The sequence below is a fragment of the Aegilops tauschii genome, chromosome 1 (assembly GCF_002575655.3).
Source record: "Aegilops tauschii subsp. strangulata cultivar AL8/78 chromosome 1, Aet v6.0, whole genome shotgun sequence".
Taxonomy (NCBI): Eukaryota; Viridiplantae; Streptophyta; class Magnoliopsida; order Poales; family Poaceae; genus Aegilops; species Aegilops tauschii.
The window spans coordinates 156,144,910-156,166,240 of NC_053035.3; positions in this window are offsets into that span (position 1 = coordinate 156,144,910).

Sequence of the window (21,331 nt, forward strand, 5' to 3'; positions counted from 1 at the left end):
TGTATTGTAGCATCTTCAACTCTTCCACGGTAGCTTCACAGTTAGGTTCTTTCCCATCGAAGAATTCACCTTGCAAGCCAATACACACAATAGCCCAAACGGCGGGGTTGTGTCCAAGAATATGCATTTTCATCTTATGCTTCCAACTAGCAAAGTTTGTACCATCAAAGTAAGGACCTCTACGGTGGTAATTTCCCTCGCTAGACGCCATACTCTCCTAGGTTGTGAAACCAAGGCTATGACCACCAAAAGCTATGGAAATCAAAGCAAATGGAGACCAAAGCTTTGATACCACTTGTAGGATCGAAAGTATGTCTAGAGGGGGGTGATTAGACTACTTGACCAAATAAAAATCTAGACTTTTCCCAATTTTAGTTCTTGGCAGATTTTAGCAACATAGCACAAGTCAAGCAATCAACCTACACATGCAATTCTAAGAGTATAGCAGCGGAATGTAAAACAATTGCATATGAAGGTAAAGGGAGGAGTTTGAGGGAGCAAACGCAATGTTGACACAGAGATTTTTTATCCGTGGTTCTGATAGGTGGTGCTATCATACATCCACGTTGATGGAAACTTCAACCCACAAAGGGTAATGGTTGCGCGAGTCCACGGAGGGCTCCACCCATGAACGGTCCATGAAGAAGCAACCTTGTCTATCCACCATGGCCGTCGCCCATGAAGGACTTGCCTCACTAGGGTAGATCTTCACGAAGTAGCCGATCTCCTTGCCCTTACAAACTCCTTGGTTCAACTCCACAATCTTGACGGAGGCTCCCAAGTAACACCTAGCCAATCTAGGAGACACCACTCTCCAAGAAGTAACAAATGGTGTGTTGATGTCACAGCCCCAGATCAGCTCTTGCTTGATTTCTCTTGCATCCATGCATCATGTTTAAATTCAAATGAAATTTGAATTGAGGAATTTGCAAAGCCTCAGAAACCTTTTATAAATGATCAACATTAAAATCTTTTCAAAGAAGCCCAAGGAAATGTTCCTGTTAAACCTTGAAAAATATTGGAAAGAATAAAATTCAAACCAATATTTTTGGAATCACAGAAATATTTATTTTGGGCCTTTTTGAATTAAATCAATGACATATTTGGGTTGGATTTATTTCTGTTTCATAAGAAATAAAGTTCATATATTTTTGTGAGTTGCCTGTGACCTTGGACTAGTTTCTGAGCTCACATAACAATTTACAGAAAGTTTAGAAAATGATTTGATGTTTTAAATCAAGTCAAAACAAATAGCAGAAAATTTAGAAAAGAGAAATAAAAGTCAGAGAGGAGGGAAAATTTACCTGGCCTCACCTGTGCGGCCCAGGAGCCGGCCCAGCCCAGTTGGCCGATGCCAGTCACCTCCCACCTCGCGCCAGAAGGACGCGAGGCGTGTGTTCGCCGCACGCCGGCACGCGCCCGCGCCACCTCCTGCTTTCCGCCGCTTCCCGACGCGGCTGTGAACGCCACGGACCTCCCCTCGACCCCCCTCGCTCCTCTCCCTCACTCTCTGCTCTCTCCCTCGCCCTCTGCTCCCTCTCCCGAGCACACCCGAGCGGAGCTCGTCGTCGCCGACGCAAATTACCGCGGCCACTATCCATCCCATGCCTCCCCGATGGGTCCAGAGGAACTGCCATCGCCTTCTGCGTCGTCTACACCAACCCATTCGACCGCGGGAGCCCTGCAGCGTCTTCCCCGAGCTCATCCCCAACCTTCGGCCGCCGGCAACCTCACCGGCGATTCGCCGCCGTCTCCGCCTCCCCGAGCCCGCTGAGTCCTCCCTTGAGATCACTGTGAGCCCCTGAACCGTTTCCCCCTACTCCCGTGCTCGATTTCGAGCTCTAGCTGGACTAGCCACCATGCCCGAAGCTCGCCGCCGCATGAGCTCGTCGCCGCCGTGGCTCCGGCGACGAAATGGCCCCGCGCATGCGTCCGTTGCACTCGCGACGTTCCGTAGAGCAACTCTAGCGCGATAGCCCGTTTGTTTGCAAGCCGCAGCACTAACCCCGCACCCACCCGAACTCCGGCGGCCGCGAAAGAGCTCGCCGCCGTCGACTCCGGTCACCACAGGCCCAGCCACTACCACCATTCGACGCGCGCCTGCAAGAGCTCTCCAATGAGCCCAAGAACGGCCTCGCCCGTGCCTTGTGGGCGCTTTCCGAGCCGCGCCGCCGTCTCGGGCCTCGCCGGCGTCGAGTCGCCGGCGGGTTTGACCTAGTTTGACCCAGTTTGACTCCCCTGAGTCACTGACGTGTGGGCCCATGTTCTTAACTAAACTAGATTAGTATTAGTTTAGCGCTAATTAATCTGGATTAGTTAGGTTAGTCACTGACAGGCAGGTCCCACGGGTCAGGTTTGACCCTGGCCAACCCGTTGACTCGCTGACGCAGTGATGACGTCAGACTGACGCAGTAAAGCATTATCTGGATTTAAGTTTATTCAGGAAATTCCAGAAAATAGTATAAACTTCTAAAAATCATATAAAATCAACCGTAGCTCAGAATGAAATAATTTATATATGAAAAATTATCAGAAAAATGCAATCTATCCATCTGTATCATTTTCATGCATGTCAAACTAAGTTATACCTGCTGTATAGGTGAAAACATGATAATGACATTATAAATGCTAAATATGGAGTTTGCATATGAACCCTTAGTTCATATGGACCTCATTTAAACTGTTGCTAGATGCATTAGTGTAAATCATAACATTCTTGACATGTCATGACCATGCATCATACTGTCGCATTGCATTGATTGTGTCCTTCTCTGTTTGCCGGTAACCGTCCCCTCTCAGTAGCCGATGCTCCGATGACGTGATCGATGACACCGATGAAGAACTATAATATCTTCAGAAGTGCCAGGCAAGCAAAACCCCCTTGTTCAATCCGATACAATCCCATTCTCTCGCTCCTGCTCTCTTCTACTGCATTAGGACAATCGATTCAACTGTTACATGCTGCGGTAGTTGAACCCCTTTTCCTCTGCATGACCTGTCATTGCCACAGTAAATAGATGAAACCCACTAGCATGAGTAGGAGTTGTTTGAGCCCTGATATGCCTACTCATTCATGCTTGTTTGTCATGCCTGCTACTGCCTAGAGTTGAGTCGGGTCTGATTCGTCGGGGATGAATTGGAATGGTGATGAACATGTCCTACTGTGTGTGAGCTAAGTGTGTGAACACGATTTGGTAAAGGTAGCGGTGAGAGGCCATGTAGGAGTACATGGTGGGTTGTCTCATTGAAGCCGTCCTCAGGAATTGAGTTCTGTGTTTGTGATCCATGATACAGTTACTACCACGCATTGGGCCCGAAACCAATGGACCCTCTCGGCTTCTTAATCACCCTTGTCCTCTGTCCAGGAGTTGCAAGTAGTTTCTGGTGTTTGTAGTATGCTGGAGGCCGTGGACAGCGCTGACCGAGGGGTGGGCTGTGATGCGGTAGGCACGTGGCACGGTGTACCGGGCGCCCGTTTGGTGTCTCGGGAACCCTGCACACATCGTTCGGGGCCGTATGTGGAAACCTCGGCCGGACTCCCTGCGGATGGAACCTGAATAGGCGATAAACCTGGACTAGAGACTTGAGTGTTTAGGTAGGCTGTGGCCGACACCCACGTTGGGCTTCCGCTTGAAGGTTGCCGAGTACATGTCATGTAAACGACGGTAAGTGGTGAGAGCGTGTGTGTCGAAGTACACCCCTGCAGGGTTAATATGATCTATTCGATTAGCCGTGTCCGCGGTAAAGGACTTCTGGGTTGCATATAACAGTTCATAGACAAGTGAAAGTTTATACTCTAGAATGCGCAAGATAAGCATGAGTGCTATGGATGGCGTTCTCGTAGGGAGACGGGAGCGGATCCATAGTGGAGTATTGATATGGTGAATATGTGGACTCGTGTGCGCCACCTCAAAAGAGTTACTTGCTGTTGTAGTTAGGATAGCCACCGGGTCAAAGCTGGCTTGCTGCAGTTAAACTCCACCACCCCCCTTTGTTGATACCGATGCATATGTAGCTAGTTCTGATGTAAGTCTTGCTGGGTACATTTGTACTCACGTTTGCCTATTTTATGTTTTGTAGAGAGACGCCAGTCTCGCTAGTAGTTCCGTGTGGACTTCGACGTTTAGCTTGATACCTCAGCTACGATCTTGTGCCCTCGGCAGGATCTAGTAAATAGTCAGGCTTCTCAGCCTTTTTCATTTATAGATGTATGTACTCAGACATGTTAAGCTTCCGCATGTGCTTTGACTTGTATGCTCTGAATGTTGGGTCATGAGACCCATGTTTGTCATATCTGGCTCTTCGGGGCCTAATGAATAAATACTCTGAGTCGTAGAGTCTTGTTGTGATGCCATGTTGTATTTGCACATATCGAGCATATTGTGTGTATGATTGAAATGCTTGGTATGTGTGGGATCCGACAACCTAGTTGTTTATCCTTGGTAGCCTCTCTTATGGGGAAATGTAGTCTTGTGCTTCCATGAGCCATAGTAGTCCGCTACAGCCCGGTTCACCGGAGTCCTGCTAGCCCAGCACTACTGCTCCGGAACACTTGACTGGCCGGCATGTGATTCACTTCGTTCCTGTGTCTATCCCTTCGGGGAAATGTCACACGGTGACATCCGGAGTCCTGCCTAGCCTGCTACAGCCCGGTTTCCCGGAGTCCTGTTAGCCCAGTGCTACAGCCCGGATTCGCACGCTGCTGACCGACACGTTCGATGTTGATTCATGTATGCCTGTCCCCATACGTTAGTGCCGCTTTGGGTTCACGACTAGCCATGTCGGCCCGGGTTCTCTGTCATATGGATGCTAGCGACACCGTCATATACGTGAGCCAAAAGGCGCAAATGGTCCCGGGCCATGGTAAGGCGGCACTCGTGGGCATACCGTGCGTGAGGCCGAAAAGTGATATGAGGTGTTACAGGCTAGATCGGTGTGGCTTGGAATCGGGGTCCCGACAGTTGATGATGAACTCCTTGCTCTTGTGCTTCAAATGATAGTCTCCCCAACACTCAACTCTCTCATAGGATTGGATTTGGTGGAAAGAGGATTTGAGTGGAAAGCAACTTGGGGAAAGGCTAGAGATCAAGATTTATGTGGTTGGAATGGGATATCTTGACCTCAACACAAGTGTAGGTGGTTCTCTCTCAGAAAATATGTATTGCAAGTGTAGGCATGTTCTGATGGCTCTCTCCACGAATGAAGAGCGGATGGAGGGGTATATATAGCCACCACACAAAATCTAACTGTTACACACAAATCACCAAACTCGGTGGGACCGATTCAAAGAACTCTGTCAGACCGATTTGGTTCATAATGTGACCGTTAGGCATTTCGGTGGGACCGACATGTCAACTCGGTAGGACCGATATCATTAGGGTTAGGGCATAACGTAATCTCGGTGAGACCGATTACACAAACTCGGTGAGACCGATTTTGCTAATAGACAAACAAAGAGTTGGTCAGGAAAACTCGGTGGGACCGATTCGCTCATCTCGGTTGGACCAAAATGTCACGAAAGGGAAACAGAGAGTTTGCATTGCAATCTCGGTGGGACCGATCGCTCATCTCGGTTTGACCGAAATGTTACGAAGGGAAACAGAGAGGTTGCAATCCCATCTTAGTGAGACCGAGATCCCTATCGGTGAGACCGAAAAGACTAGGGTTTCTGGCAGTGGCTATGTCAACTGAACTCGGTGGCTCCGGATAGAAAGAATAGGTGGGGCCGAGTTGGACTTTTAGGTTTGGGACATATGTGGATATGAGAAAGTAGTGGAGGGTTTTGGAGCATATCACTAAGCATTTTGAGCAAGCACCTCATTCAGCAACACCTCATTCCTTCTTAATAGTATTGGCTTTTCCTATAGACTCAATGTGATCTTGGATCACTAAAATAGAAAATTTAGAGTCTTGTGCTTTGAGCTTGAGCCAATCTTTTGTCCTTAGCATTTTGAAGGGTCCACTTTCTAATCCATGCCATGCCAACCATTGAGCTTTCCCGAAATATTCATCTTGGAATAGCATTAGCTCAATGAGCTATATGTTGTTAGGAATTACCAAAACCACCCAGGGATAGTTGCACTTTCACATGCGACAAGGATTATGAGATAATCTGATTTGTGGTCAGCATCACTGGAACGAGAAAGAGGTCGGGCTAGCACAAGGATGACAGACTCGCCTGGAGCCCGACAACATATATCGTGTGGCAAAAGGAATGGAAGTATGATGTACAGGTTCGCCCAACCAGCTTCATAGTCTGCTTGGTGTTCGGCATGCCTTGCTAGGGGCCGCTACCAACCATGCAGTTCGGAGGTGATCCAAACTGCGACCAAGCCGGCTTGAACCTAAGGGGTCGCGTGCTAAAGGAAGGAACCTACAAGTCGGATTCGGGGACACTGATCGGATATGATCCGAGCTGTATTCGAATTGTGGCCTAGTAGACTTATGGGCTTTAGGGTCCGTGCGAGGCCCAAGTGTTGAGCCCGCGACGGACGCCTATATAAAGTGGGGTGCAGCACACTCATGCGGTTGATCGGTTCAGTGCTGTCACTAGGGTTTGCATGTGTTGCAAATAGCCACCTCCACTCGCCGCCAGTTGTGTGATCGGACCAGCAGTCCGCCGCACGACGTTCCTCCTACACGCGCGGATACCGTTAGAGGCGGTGCACTTGCGCCGCTCCGGCGAACCTGTTTGCGGGATCCGATCAACCACATGGGAGATCGGCAAGGAGGAGACGACTCCGGGAACGTGCTGCCTCAACTCTACTTCCGCTGCACGGCACTGCACGTCTAGTGGTAACGAACTGTGATCCATCTCCCTTAGCATGGTCCTGGATGTTATGCGCGTCGGAAATTTTAATTTGCAGTTGAAGCACCCTACCGTAGAACCCAACAGGCGGGGCTCGATCCTTAGCCCATGTCGTTCTCTCTGACATAGCACCGGCTCGGGAGGTCCTCCGACCCTTCTTCCTCCCTGCCGTATTGTGCGGAGATCCAACCTGCCGCCGCCGACATCCTGACGCCCTCAGGTATAAGTTCTTCGAAAGCGGCCTTGCTCTACTGCCCCAGCTCCCCACGTGTCTGCATGTGCATCTTTTTCTACTTCCATCAGCTCTTCCAAAGCCATCTAAATTTTTAGTATTATTAGAGGTATAGCTACTTCATGCATTCGAATCTAGGACTTGGTTCAAACAACGAAGAAAGGGGGGAAGTCGTAGCATGAATCTAGGACTTGATTCAAAGAGGAAATAATAGGGGCAAAGTAGTAGAGATAGGATACCCAACCGGTCTCTTGGTTGAAAAGGGAAATAAAGGGAAAACGCGGTACAAACTTTATAAGGAACATATCTATTATTGGTTGAAAAAGGGATAGAAAGTGGTGGCTGGTGGAGAAGTCAACGGAGTATGTCCAGGATAACATTTGCTGCCCTGACATAGTAAAAGGTCTCCAGGATTAGATTTGTTGCCCTCACAGAGTATGAACAAATTCAGCATCACCACTTTATGCCTCCTTGTAGGTACATTGTGCTGATGCATCCATTGTCGCATGTCCTTATACCAACTTTTTGCTGTTGTTAATGTAAGGGCGCATGTAAAATGAAGCAATCACACTGTTACCTTAAGGACATGTCTAACTAGTGTTATTGTTAATCTAATGCCTCCAGTGATATGATGCAATTAAATTTTGTTACAAATGGTACTCCTGCTATTTCCCCCAGTATGATAAGTAAGTTGCTTCTTTACGCTGCTGAGTGTCCCGGTGTCCTGTCAGGACCCCGATCCTAAGTCACACCGATCTAGCATGTAACACATCATATCACTTTGCGGCCTCACGCACGGTATCCCGACGGGTGCCACCTTACCTGGCCTGGGACCGTTTGCGCCTTTTGGCTCACGTTTATGATAGTGTCGGTAGCATCCATATGACAAAGAACCCGGGCTGACATGACTAGTCGTAAACCCAAAGTGGCACTAACTTACAGGGATAGGCATACATGACCCAGCAACGAACGTGTCGGTCATCAGCGAGTGAATCCGGGTTGTAGCAGCCGGGCTAACAGGACTCCGGAGAATCCGGGCTGTAGCAGGCTAACAGGACTCTGGTAGACACCGCGTGACGTTTCCCCGAAGGGACAGACACAGGAACGAAGAAGGACACATGCCGGCCAGCCTAAGTGTTCCGGAGCAGTAACCAGCTACCATGGCTCAGTGGAAGCACTAGGAGACATTTCCCGATAAGAGATAAACAACTAGGTTGTCGGATCCTACACATACCAAGCATTTCAAAACATACACACAATATTCTCAATATGTGCAAATATAACATGGCATCACAACGAAACTCTACAACTCAAAGTATTCATTCATTAGGCTCTGAGGAGCCAAGTATTACAAACATGGTCCTCATGACTCATCATAGAGAGCATACAAGCAACAAGCGGAAGCATAAACATGTCTTAGTACAGACAACTACAAATGAAAAAGGCTGAGAAGCCCGACTATCTACAAGACCCTGCCGAGGGCACAAGATCGTAGCTAAGGTAACAAGCTAAACGTCAAAGTCCACGCAGAACTACTAGCGAGACTGAAGTCTCTCTACAAAAACATAAATTAAGCAAACGTGAGTGCAAATGTACCCAGCAAGACTTACATCAGAACTATCTACATATGCATCAATATCAACAAAGGGGGATGGTGGAGTTTAACTGAAGCAAGCCAGCTTTGACTCGGTGGCTATCCTAAACTACGACTGCAAGTAACTCTTTTGAGGTGGCGCACACGAGTCCGCATATTCACCATATCAATACACCACCATGGATCCGCTCCCGTCTCCCTACGAGAACGCCATCCATAGCACTCACACTTATCTTGCGCATTTTAGAGTATCCACTTTCACTTGTCTATGAACTGTACAGGCAACCCAGAAGTCCTTTACCGTGGACATGGCTATTTGAATAGATCATATTAACCCTGCAGGGGTGTACTTCTACACACACGCTCTCGCCACATACCACCATGTGTTGTCCCCACGGGCCCATGCCCTTAAACCAACTCTTTAGCTGCTGTAGATTTACTGTATCTGGTAAACAAGCAATGCCACCATTAAAGTAATCCCATATTTGACGAATGTCATTGTTGATCGTAATGCTTCCAGTAACATGAAGCATTGCTGTCATTTTAAAATTTCTACTGTCCTTGTGTGATTGCCATGAACATAATTAAGATGCTTCTTTTCATTTCGTGTATGTTTCGTATCTTCTTATTAAGCAGCAACTGTTTTCTTTCTATCTTTTTGTGCAGATAGGGATATCCATTTCACATTGTTGCTATTGTGACCTTTTGGTGAACTGCACAAAACACTTTTTCAGAATGAGTGTCTTATGCAGGTCAACTAAAATGTCACGTGGGCAACATCTCTCAATTTTGGTGGAACTGCACAAAATGGTGATGGGAGTTTCCAAAATCTCCATCAAATTCTACTGGTAATCTCGTGCAACATTTTATTAGCCTTTGCAAGATGAGCCGTCACTAACACCACAATTTATAGTGGAACTGCACAAAAGGATAAGCAAATTATAGTTGCACCTTACATGAGCAGGGCAGCCAACCTTAATGTTGCTCAATTTTTGTGCAACTACTAAAGAAGAACCTGCCAGCTCATGGGAGCAAGTACTTCTTGCTAGCTGAATGATGCAATCTTTGCTTCATTTCAGGTGAACTGCAGAAAAAGTCACATGAATTGAATCATCGAGTGGAGTTGCAACTTGACTTCCACTAGTGCCAGTATTATAGTAATCATGCTCTTTATTATCTGTGTTGTGCAAACAGGAATACTCAACCATAACAAACAGTTCAAACTTGGTAGTATTAGCTATGTGGAAGTGCATTGCTTGTTTTAAGAATAGATTTAAATTAAAGCTAATAAAATTTAAGTAAAGTGACCACTAACACTTGTTATTACAGTACCAATACAGACCCGCTCGTGAACCGACGTGTGCTCAGAATAGGTTTCTTAATGGAGGCGTTTGAATGCGCCGACGGTGCATGTTCTGCCGGGCGTGCAGTGGGTGAGGGAGGGGTAGTAACTATTGTCGCCTGTACACACTAAGTTTATTGTTGAATCTAGTTCCCCAAGAACTAAAAAACGAACTGTTGCCGCCGCCTACCCACTCGTTCACTTGAAGAGACCCCAATGGCGATCCGAGGGGTGAGCCTGTTGGATATGGACTTCAGCAAGGAGTTCACCTTTGAGTTTGCCATTCAGTCCCATGGCTGCACAAAGTTGAATGTGATGTACACCAAGGATCCGGAATCGGTGAAGCTCTGCCTCGCTGACTTCAAGCAGTACCTATAGGACGAGAAAGCACAAGGTCACAGGACAAGACCTTGTACCCATCCATTCGTCTCCTGACAGGGACCAGCGGATCGCCGTCGCCCAGATATGCGTGCAGGATGGGGTTCTCATCTACCACTGTTGTAGGACCGTCAGAGGGTCTGGAGCATTTGCCCGTTTCATCGGCAGTGCCGACTGCACCTTCGCTACGGTGGAGACAAGGAAGAACGCGATTATTCGGCCATCTGGTGCAACAAGCTTGTCGACAATCAGAAGCAATACTAGATCATCGGCAACAGGCAGGAGAAGGACTTTGTGGTTGACCTCGCCGAGACCATAATCGACCCCTGCTACACCAACATGAAAGAAGACAACGATACCAAGGACCTGAACACGTGGGAGGTACCTCTGAATCTAGCATACATAACCTACGCGACCAAGGACGCATACGCATGCTATGACATGTACAGGCGGATCTTGGACATGAGGGTGTGTCTGCTTCCTATAACCGACGAGTACACGGACAGACGGAACGTCATGATCAAGCGTGCCAGGAAGGTGTAGATGTTGTACTTTATCAGTTTAAGCACCTTTATCATCTGAGGGTTTCATGCATTAGCCTATGTGTCGTAATTATCTATTTTGTCCGAAATATTTCTTCTAAGAACCCATGAATCTATTTGCTTTTTTAGTGGCTATTTACTTATGTATGTAACTAGTTCACTCGGTTGCCGTGCTTTGAATCTCCTTCCTCCCAACATATTCCCCTTCTCAGGTGGACCCAGCAGGTCTCGTACACAGACATATGGGACCAACCACCTATCCATTTGTATTTATTTATTTTGTTCAATCTTTCGTCCTCGTCCTATGCAGCGGCTGGCTGCGCTGCCGCGCATGCCTCAGTGACCCATCATAGCCTATGGCGTTGGCCAAGCCATGCCTCTACTCCCACACATTGTCCGACGGCGGCAGCTCCACCGGCCCACCCTGCACCCGAACAAGTCAACCCCCGTACTCCCCTCCGCCTACGTCTTCCCCCGCTCCGGTTCGTTCGGTCTGAGATCTTGACGTCGTCCTCCGCCTTGGTGCTCTCGCCGAGGCGCCACTGTCTGCCGTTTCCAACATGGTCAGCAAAACAAGAGGAATCGGGAGACGACTGTTCGTCGAGAAGCTGACAGTCCCGAGCCCACCATGTCCATGGCCTAGGTTTTGTTGTTTAACATGGGCAGCCCACGACATGTTTCAACTTTTTTTTGGATCCAGCAGGTATCAAGAGGCCTCTGAGCCTCCCAGCCTAGCTTGTCTATAACATCAGCAGCCCAAGTTATGTTTGTTTTTTCAAGACGACGCACAACTCAGTTCTATTTTTCTATAAGAATGCAATACTAAATATATGTTTTCCCTTCTATAATAGTATATATATATATATATCTTATTTTATTACATATATATAATAGAAACAACATAAGGTTCTGTTAAACCTGTCGTTCGTCCAACCATTTTATAGACCTTCTCACTTCTTTTATTTTTTGTTTTCATTAATCCTATATCTGAATTTTCTCCCACTTTCTTTTTTGATTTAATTTGAGTTTTCTCCCAGTACTTTTCCCTAGAACCAACTCAACTGTCCCACGTCTAGCCTAAAAATAATAATACCCCACGTCCTATTAACTCATCAAATTAAAATGATATTTTATTTCGTAAATCGAAATTTCTTACAAAATAATAATAATAATTGTTTATATATAACTTGGCAAGTTAACTCCTAGTTATTGCGTTCAAAAGCTTGCAAAGATTTTACTGACCAATGTAGTAATAGACATGCAATCATGTGTTTATGTTTTTATAACATTTCTCCGTCCAACCCAACATGATATTTTCACCCAGGCCAGCAACTCCGCTGATTTCGAGAAAAATGCAAATGGGCTTTAAATTCTACCATAATATATAAATGGGCTGCATAGATGCTACATCATCGTTTACCAAGCCCACTAAATGGACTAAAAAACCAAATGGACTGGCTGACATGTGGGCCAGTAGGTCGAAGCTTAAGCATTTTCGCAAAAAATTAAAATACAAAGGTCGAAGCCTAAGCAAGGCGTTGGATTTACATCCAACGGCCGGCATTCTTCTTCAACCTCTCGTCTTCTTCCCCTAGCACTGTCGGGACCGCCTGGTCCAGCCTCCGTCGTCCAACGGCACTATTTTGCGCACCTCGCAGCGAAACGCTACCCCGCCGACGGCCAGGCCATCCCTCCACTCCTCCGCACCTCCTGTTATTCTCTGCCGAGTGTAGGCCCACCCCGCACCCGAACCAGTCAAGTTTTCCACTCCTCTCCGTCTACGACTCCACTGCCATGTCTTCCCCATCTTCGGGGCGTTCCAGTATGGGGCCTCGCCATCGTCCAGCGGCTTGGTGCGGGATGTGGTCAACATGGTCAACAAACGAGAGTCGTCGGAAGATGACTGTACGTGGAGAGGCTGACAGTGGGGACACACCATGCCCATGGACACATGCATACAACTGCATCCTTTTTACACTAAAAATAATGTTTTCTCCCCCTAATAGCTGGGACCCACCAGCTACATCTTCGCATGCAAAGAAGTGCGTCCTTATTACGGGCAAAAAATGAATCTTCCCCCTGACAGTTGGGACCCACCAGCTATATCTTCGCATGCAAGGAAGTGCGTCCTTATCCTCCCTGACAGCTGGGACCCACCCGGTCGAAGCATACGTAGCATTGTCTGTGTACATATCGGTCGATCGGTCTGTCTGCCACGATGAACCGTCGTCGAGTAAGGAGCGGTAGCAGTCCAGGCAGTCCAATCAAAAACCGTGTACACGTACGTACATCCAGATGCCAAAAAATATGGCCACGAACATACATACGGGCGGGGTCTCGAACGCGTACTCGCGCATACGTACGACTAGGGCTCGTGTACATGGAGAGGCCACAGACGGCAGCAACGGCGTCTTGTTCATTGGAAGCCAACCGGCTGGGTCGGAACGGAGAAACTGCGTCGTGTTCATGGGGAGGCAACAAAATGCGCCGTGTTCATCGGGAGGCAACGGAATACGTCGTGTTCATCGGGAGCCAACTGGCTTGGATGGAATAGCCGAAACAAGGTCTGGCGTATCACAGAACGGAGGAAACGGGCCTTCTGTTCGACCGCGTACGATCGAATTGGGTCATGTTCATCGGGAAGGGTCTGGCGTACCACAAAACGGAGGAAACGTACTTGTGTTTGACCGCGTACGGTCGAAACGGTGTCCTGCTGATCAGGAGGGGTGTGGCGTACCGCAAAACGGAAGCAACGGACTAGTGTTGGAGTGCCTACGGTCGAAACGGGGTCCTGTTGATCAGGAGGTTTGTGGCGTACCGTAAAACGGGACTCTACGGGCTACTGTTCATCCACCGTCGACTTCCTCGAGCCTCAACCTGCCACTGTTCATCCACCGCCGACTTCCTTCAGCCTCCACCTGCTACTGTTCATCCACCATCGACTTTCTCCAGCCTACACCTGCTACTGTTCATCCGCCATCGACTTCCTCCAGCCTCCAGCAGCTACTGTTCATCCACGGGGTCCTGTTCATCCAGCCTCCACCGGCTACTGTTCATCCAGCCCTCCACGGGGTCCTGTTCATCCAGCCCTCCACGTACGGGGTCCCTCCACCGGCTACTGTTATTCCACCCCCACGCCTCCTCGATCGGGGTCATGTTCATCCAGCGGCAACGGCCTCTACTACCACGGGATCCTGTTCATCCAACCCGCACCGGACGTACTCCGTCTTTCGAGCCTCTGTTTAGCTTCAAAAGATAAGGCGCTAGTGCAACGAACGCTGCTTTGGTGCGTCCCATGGGAACTGTTCATCCAACCCCCACAGAGAACTGTTCATCAAGAGGCAGCTTCGATCGGCTTCAGTTAGCAGCAGTAGCGAAGGAATCACTCGGGTTCAGTTAATAGCAAGGGATCGATCGGGGTTCAGTAACGTAGCTAGTGCAATCGCTCGGGTTCAGTTCGAGACCAATGCCTTGCTCGGGTTCAGTTAGAGCGCAACGCCTCGACACACGTGTACATGTACAAGAGAAACGCGCAAACCTCAATGCATCGGTCGGCCCCGACCACCCACCATAACCGGGAACTCCCTAATATTTTCCTCGCCCTTGCTTCTACCATGATTTTTTCTGTCATGGACGGCCCAAAGAATGTCATGCAGGTGCATCTCCGGCCCGCCTAGGAGGAAAAGCCCATTTTCTGTCATGATTTTTTGTCATAGAAGTAGGAGCCCACCACATCTATGATGGTACCGGGTTTTGTCACAATTATCATCATAGAAGTGTCATAAGCATGACAGGAAAAAAAATTGTTCGGCCCAAAATGTCACATATGTGTCTTTTTTCGTAGTGTGTACATGATCATGCCATGAATAATGTCATAACTATGTAGTTTTGTATCAATTGTCTAATGTCGCCTGAGCGACATCGGTATTTCCCCAAAGAGGAAGGGATGATGCAGCACAACTACGGTAGGTATTTCCCTCGGTTATGAAACCAAGGTATCAATCCAGTAGGAGAACGGAGCAACACTATGTAAATGGTACTTGCACACAAAGAATAAATACTTGCAACCCGACGCGTAAGAGGGGTTGTCAATCCCTCCATGGTAAAAGGATAGATAAGTTTGTTGTAGATTGGATAAATAGCTCTTGATAAAACGTGAAATAAACTAAGTAATAAAAACAAGTGCAGCAAGGTATTTTTGGGTTTTGGAATAATAGATCTGAAAATAAAACCGAATAAAAATAGATCTCAAAGCAATTATGATAAAGAAGAGACCCGAGGGCCGTAGATTTCGCTAGTGGCTTCTCTCAAGAAATAGCACACGGTGGGTAAACAAATTACTGTTGGTTAATTGATAAAACCTCAAATAGTTATGACGATATCTAGGCAATGATCAATATATAGGCATCACGTCCATGATTAGTAGACCGACTCCTGCCTGCATCTACTACTATTACTCCACACATCGATCGCTATCCAACATGCATCTAGTGTATTAAGTTCATGGAGAAATAGAGTAATGCAATAAGAACGATGACATGGTGTAGACAAGATCTATTCATGTAGGAATAGACCCCATCTTATTATCCTTAATAGCAACGATACATATGTGTCTTGTTGCCCCTTCTGTCACTGGGAAAGAACACTGCACGATCGAACACATTACAAAGCACCTCTTCCCATGGCAAGAAAAACCGATCTAGTTGGCCTAACTAAACCAAAGATTCGAAGAAGAAACACGAGGCTATAAATAATCATGCATATTAGAGATCAAAAGAAAATTCAAGTAACTTTCATGGATATATACATCTGATCATAAACTCAAAGTTCATCGGATCCCAATAAACACACCGCAAAAAGAGTTACATCAAGTAGATCTCCAAGAGACCATTGTATTGAGAATCAAAAGAGAGAGAGGAAGCCATCTAGCTACTGCCTACGGACCCATAGGTCTAGAATGAACTACTCACACATCATTGAAGAGGCACCAATGAGGATGATGAACCCCTCCGTGATGGTGTCTAGATTGGATCTCGTGGTTCTGGAACTTGCGGTGGCTGGAATTGTGTTTCGATGTCGCCCCTAGGGTTTTTGGAATATTGGGGTACTTATAGGGCGAAGAGGCGGTGCGGGAGGCCACCTGTAACACCCTGGATGTAACTTTCCATACTTGTAACTCCAACTCTTGCCATTTTCGGCTATGTGTTATGATATTCCCTTCGTGGTCGGGTTTTGTCTTTCGTTTTGCATTTTCTTCATGTCATGCATCTCATATCATGTCATCATGTGCATCTCATTTGCATACTTGTTCGTCTCATGCGTCCGAGCATTTTCCCCGTTGTCCGTTTTGCAATCCGGCACTCCCACATGCACCGGCGCACCCCTCTTGTTTCTTTTCGTGAGCGGGTGTTAAACGTTCTCGGAATGGACCGAGGCTTGCCAAGTGGCCTTGGTATACCAGCGGTAGACCACCTGTCAAGTTTCGTTCCATTTGGAGGTCGTTTGATACTCCAATGGTTAACCGGGTAACCGCAAAGGGCTTTTGTGTGTTGCAGGAAAACCTCCCTCCAAACAGCCCAATAACCCATCTAAGTCACCTCCATGCTCTCGGTCATTCGATCACGATCGTGTGGGCGAAAACCATGCCTCATTTGGACTCTCCTAGCTCCCTATGCCTATATAAACACCTCCCCTTCCGAAATTTACGTCCAAATTGCAGATAAACCCTAGCCCCGCTCCTCCGCGCCGCCGGACGTGTCCGCCCGGCGCCGGACACGAGTTCTGCCACGTCGCCTCGGCCAATAGCCAGCCGCCACGTTACCCCGCCGCCGCTCTCCTCCAACCGCGCGCCGCCGGGTGCCCTCCTCTCTCTCCTCCCTGCCGCCGGCCCGCGCGGTCCAGGGCAGGCCCGCCCAGGCCCGAGCTCCGCCGCCCCGTGCTCTCCTCCACCCACGTCGCCCGCGCCCCGAGGCCGCTCCGCGCCGCCGCGGCTCCCAGTCGCCGCCGCCGTTCCCGCGGGGCCCGCTCGCCGAGCTCCGCCCGAGCCCCGCGCCGCCGCCTCCTTCCTCGCCGCCGGCGCCCTTCGCCGACCCCGCCGCCCCGCCCGCCTGACGCATCCGCCGGTGCCTCCTCCCTCTCTGGCAAGAAATCCGGCGAGATCCGCTGCCGCCTCGGTTCGCGTGCCAGATCCAAAGAGAGGTTGACCCCGAAATATCTTCCAAGTCCCGAAGTTTTCACAATATATTTCTCTATTCATCGCATCATATCTCCTTGCATACTGCTCCGTTTTGCGTGCATGATATATCAAAATGTTTGTCTCGAGATGCTCTTCATTTTGTTAAATTGTGCCATGCTTGTTTGAGTCCATCTTGATGCCCAAATCTCTGGTGCAAGAGTGCTATATGTTGTTTACTGCTGTTACTTATCAGAACTTGATGTTTTGTTATTTTTGTTGCATTTGATGTGTGCATCTTGTGGGCATGAGCTCTACAGGTATTTTGATCTATGCCATGCCATCTTCACATAGGTGTATGCCATGTATTTTTGTGATATATGTTGTGACTAGCACAAGCATGCAAACTAGGCTTCATGATGTTTCTGTTTTCAGGGACTTAAGATTTTGCCAAGTCTGTGACTGCTGTTGTTTTGTTGCCATGTATCCATGTGTCTACAGAGAGATTCATGCTTATTTTGAGTATGTTCAGTAAGGATGTTTTGTAGATATAGTTGTTATCTATCCATCCATGCCCCTGTTTGCAATTATGGAGTGGCCTAGCATGTCTTAATCTTGCTCTACTTTTGCTATAAAATATTTCTGGCAGAATGTTAACATGTTAGTCAATTTTGCCAAGGTTGTTGTAGTTGATCCATTCATGCTATGAACTTGCTCTTTCCCTGGATAGCTTCATAAAAATGCCATCTTGCTGTAGGTATGCTTGTTTTGTCATGAATTGCTTTGTGATGAGTGAATCAAGCTCACCAAGATGCCTTCATATTACTGTTACTGCCATGATCTGTTTTCTGCTAAGTCTGAAACCTGTTAAAGAAACTTGCTATGTTTACATGGGTGCCATCATATCTTCTGGTCCTTTTTAGCTCATGGTCAGTAAGGGATTTTTGTTCTATGTATTTAGTAGATTCATGCCATGCCTTGTTTTGCTATGTTAAGTTCCTGTAGCATGTTGATTTCTTGCTCTGAACATTGCTACCTGATGCTGTTTCTTGCTCTGTGAACCTGATATCTTTTGCATTTTTTCCATGCTTGTTTGAGCCTGTTATGGTGTGATCTAGCCGTAGCTCAGTGTTCTTCTTTTGTCAAGCATCTCCTGTAGATTACTGCCATATGCTTTGTTTCTATGTTAGGGTGTTGTAGCATAGTTACTTGATGTATTCTAAGTGCTATCTTGCTGTTAATCGCAGAATTGTGTCATTCTTGTTTTGCTTGCCATTTGCAAACCGTGCATCCGTTTCCGATGATCTTTATATCGATTTCGACCCAAATCATCTCATCTTTCCAGTGGCATACTTGGTTTGCCAAGTTACTGCCTTGTTCATCCTTTTTTCTTCCGGAGCACACATACACATCGCATATCATGCATGTATTGCATCATGTTGCTTGTGCATTTCCCGTGATTGATTGTGGTTCCATTGCTTGTGTTCTTGCTGTGGGTGGAGCCGGGAGACGAGTTCATGAATGAGGAACCTGTTGAGTACGCTTACGAGGATCAAGCTTTCGACAACTCTGAGAACCATGTGGGCAAGATGACCATACCCTCGAAATCACTTCTATCTTTGCTTTGCTAGTTGTTCGTTCTTTTGCCATGCTGCGCTACCTACCACTTGCTATATCATGCCTCCCATATTGCCATGTCCAGCCTCTACCCATCCTTTTCCTAGCAAACCGTTGTTTGGCTAAGTTACCGCTTTTGCTCAGCCCTTCTTATAGCGTTGCTAGTTGCAGGTGAAGTTGAAGTTGGTTCCATGTTGGAACATGGATATTTTGGCATATCACAATATCTCTGATTTAATTAATGCATCTATATATTTGGTAAAGGGAGGAAGGCTCGGCCTTATGCCTGGTGTTTTGTTCCACTCTTGCCGCCCTAGTTTCCGTCATACCGGTATTATGTTCCTTGAGTTTGCGTTCCTTACGCGGTTGGGTGATTTATGGGACCCGCTTGACAGTTCGCCTTGAATAAAACTCCTCCAGCAAGGCCCAACCTTGGTTTTACCATTTGCCTACCTAAGCCTTTTTCCCTTGGGTTTTTGCAAGCCCAAGGGTCATCTTTATTTTAACCCCCCCGGGGCCAGTGCTCCTTCGAGTGTTGGTCCGAACCGAGTAGACTGCGGGGCCACCTCGGGGAAACTTGAGGCCTGGTTTTACTCGTAGGATGTCTCATCCGTTGTGCCGTGAGAACGAGATATGTGCAGCTCCTATCAGGATTTGTCGGCACATCGGGCGGCTTTGCTGGTCTTGCTTTACCATTGTCGAAATGTCTTGTAAACCGGGATTCCGAGACTGATCGGGTCTTCCCGGGAGAAGGTTTATCCTTCGTTGACCGTGAGAGCTTATAATGGGCTAAGTTGGGACACCCCTGCAGGGTATTATCTTTCGAAAGCCGTGCCCGCGGTTATGAGGCGGATGGGAATTTGTTAATGTCTGGTTGTAGAGAACTTGACACTTGACTTAATTAAAATACATCAACCGGGTGTGTAGCCGTGATGGTCTCTTTTCGGCGGAGTCCGGGAAGTGAACACGGTTTGACTTATGCATGAACGTAAGTAGTTTCAGGATCACTTCTTGATCATTTCTAGCTTCGCGACCGTTGCGTTGCTTCTCTTCTCGTTCTCTTCTACGTATGTTAGCCACTATATATGCTTAGTGCCTGCTACAACTCCACCTCATTACACCATCCTTTCCTATAAGCTTAAGTAGTCTTGAGCTCGCGGGTGTGAGATTGCTGAGTTCTCGTGACTCACAGATTCTACCAAAATAGTTGCAGGTGCCGACAATACCAGTGCAGATGACGCAACCGAGCTCAAGTGGGAGTTCGACGAGGAACGTGGTCGTTACTATGTTTCGTTTCCTAATGATCAGTAGTGGAGCCCAGTTGGGACGATCGGGGACCTAGCATTTGGGGTTATCTTATATTTCATTTGGATTTGACCGTAGTCGGTCTATGTGTGGATTTTGGATGATGTATGAATTAATTTATGTATTGTGTGAAGTGGCGATTGTAAGCCAACTCTCGTTATCCCATTCTTGTTCATTACATGGGATTGTGTGAAGATGACCCTTCTTGCGACAAAACCACAATGCGGTTATGCCTCTAAGTCGTGCCTCGACACGTGGGAGATATAGCCGCATCATGGGCGTTACACCACCGAGGTGGGCAGAACCCAACAGGGCGCGCCCTAGTGGGTTGTGCCCCCCTCGGGGCACCCCCCAGGTACTTCTTTGGCCCAAGTTGTTCCTTCTGGTCCATAAAATTCTCCAAAAAGTTTCACTGCGTTTGGACTCCGTTTGGTACTGCTATTCTGCGATGTCAAAACAAGGAAAAGACAGCAACTGGCACTGGGCACTATGTCAATAGGTTAGTTCCAACAAATGATATAAATTTGCTATGAAATGATTGTAAAACATCCAAGAATGATAATATAACAGCATGGAACAAGCAAAAAATTATAGATACGTTGGAGACGTATCATTGTCCAACAGTAATTTTTTTACCCACCGTATGCTATTTTTATGAGAGAGATGCCTCTATTGAAAGCAATGTCCCCCAGGTCTATTTTAATCACAGTACAAAAACCAAAAATACCTTGCTGAAATTTATTTACTTCTATTTTACTTTGCAATTTATCTATCACCTACTATCAGATTTGATCATTGGAATTAACAAGTACAAGGGGGTTGACAACCCTCTTGCCCGTGTTGGGTGCGAGTATTTGTTCTTGTGTGTGTAGGTACTCTCGATGGTTGTTTTCTTGGATCTCCTATTGGTTCGATAACCTTGGTTCTCTACTGAAGTAAATACTATATGCTACTATATTGCTTCACCCTTCCTCTTCGGGGAAAATCCCAACGCACCTCACAAGTAGCAGGGAGAATTTCTGGCGCCGTTGCCATGGAGATATCATCAAACAACTCAAAGATCCTTAATACACATTACCATTTACTTGTTCTACTTTCTATTTGCCTTTATAAGTTTCACAAAAATATAAAAATAAAAAGTATTTTATTTTGCCTGCTTGCTTGAATTGCCATTGTCTCAAGAGAAAGTTAATGTTGCTCCTGCCACTAGTACGGAACCTGATGATCATCAAGCCGTGTTACTAAAACTTGTAAGAGATGAAAACCCTAAAAGAAGTTTTGACGAGGTTGCTAATGATAAAGTTCATAAAGAAGTATTTTATAATCTTGCTGATGATGATC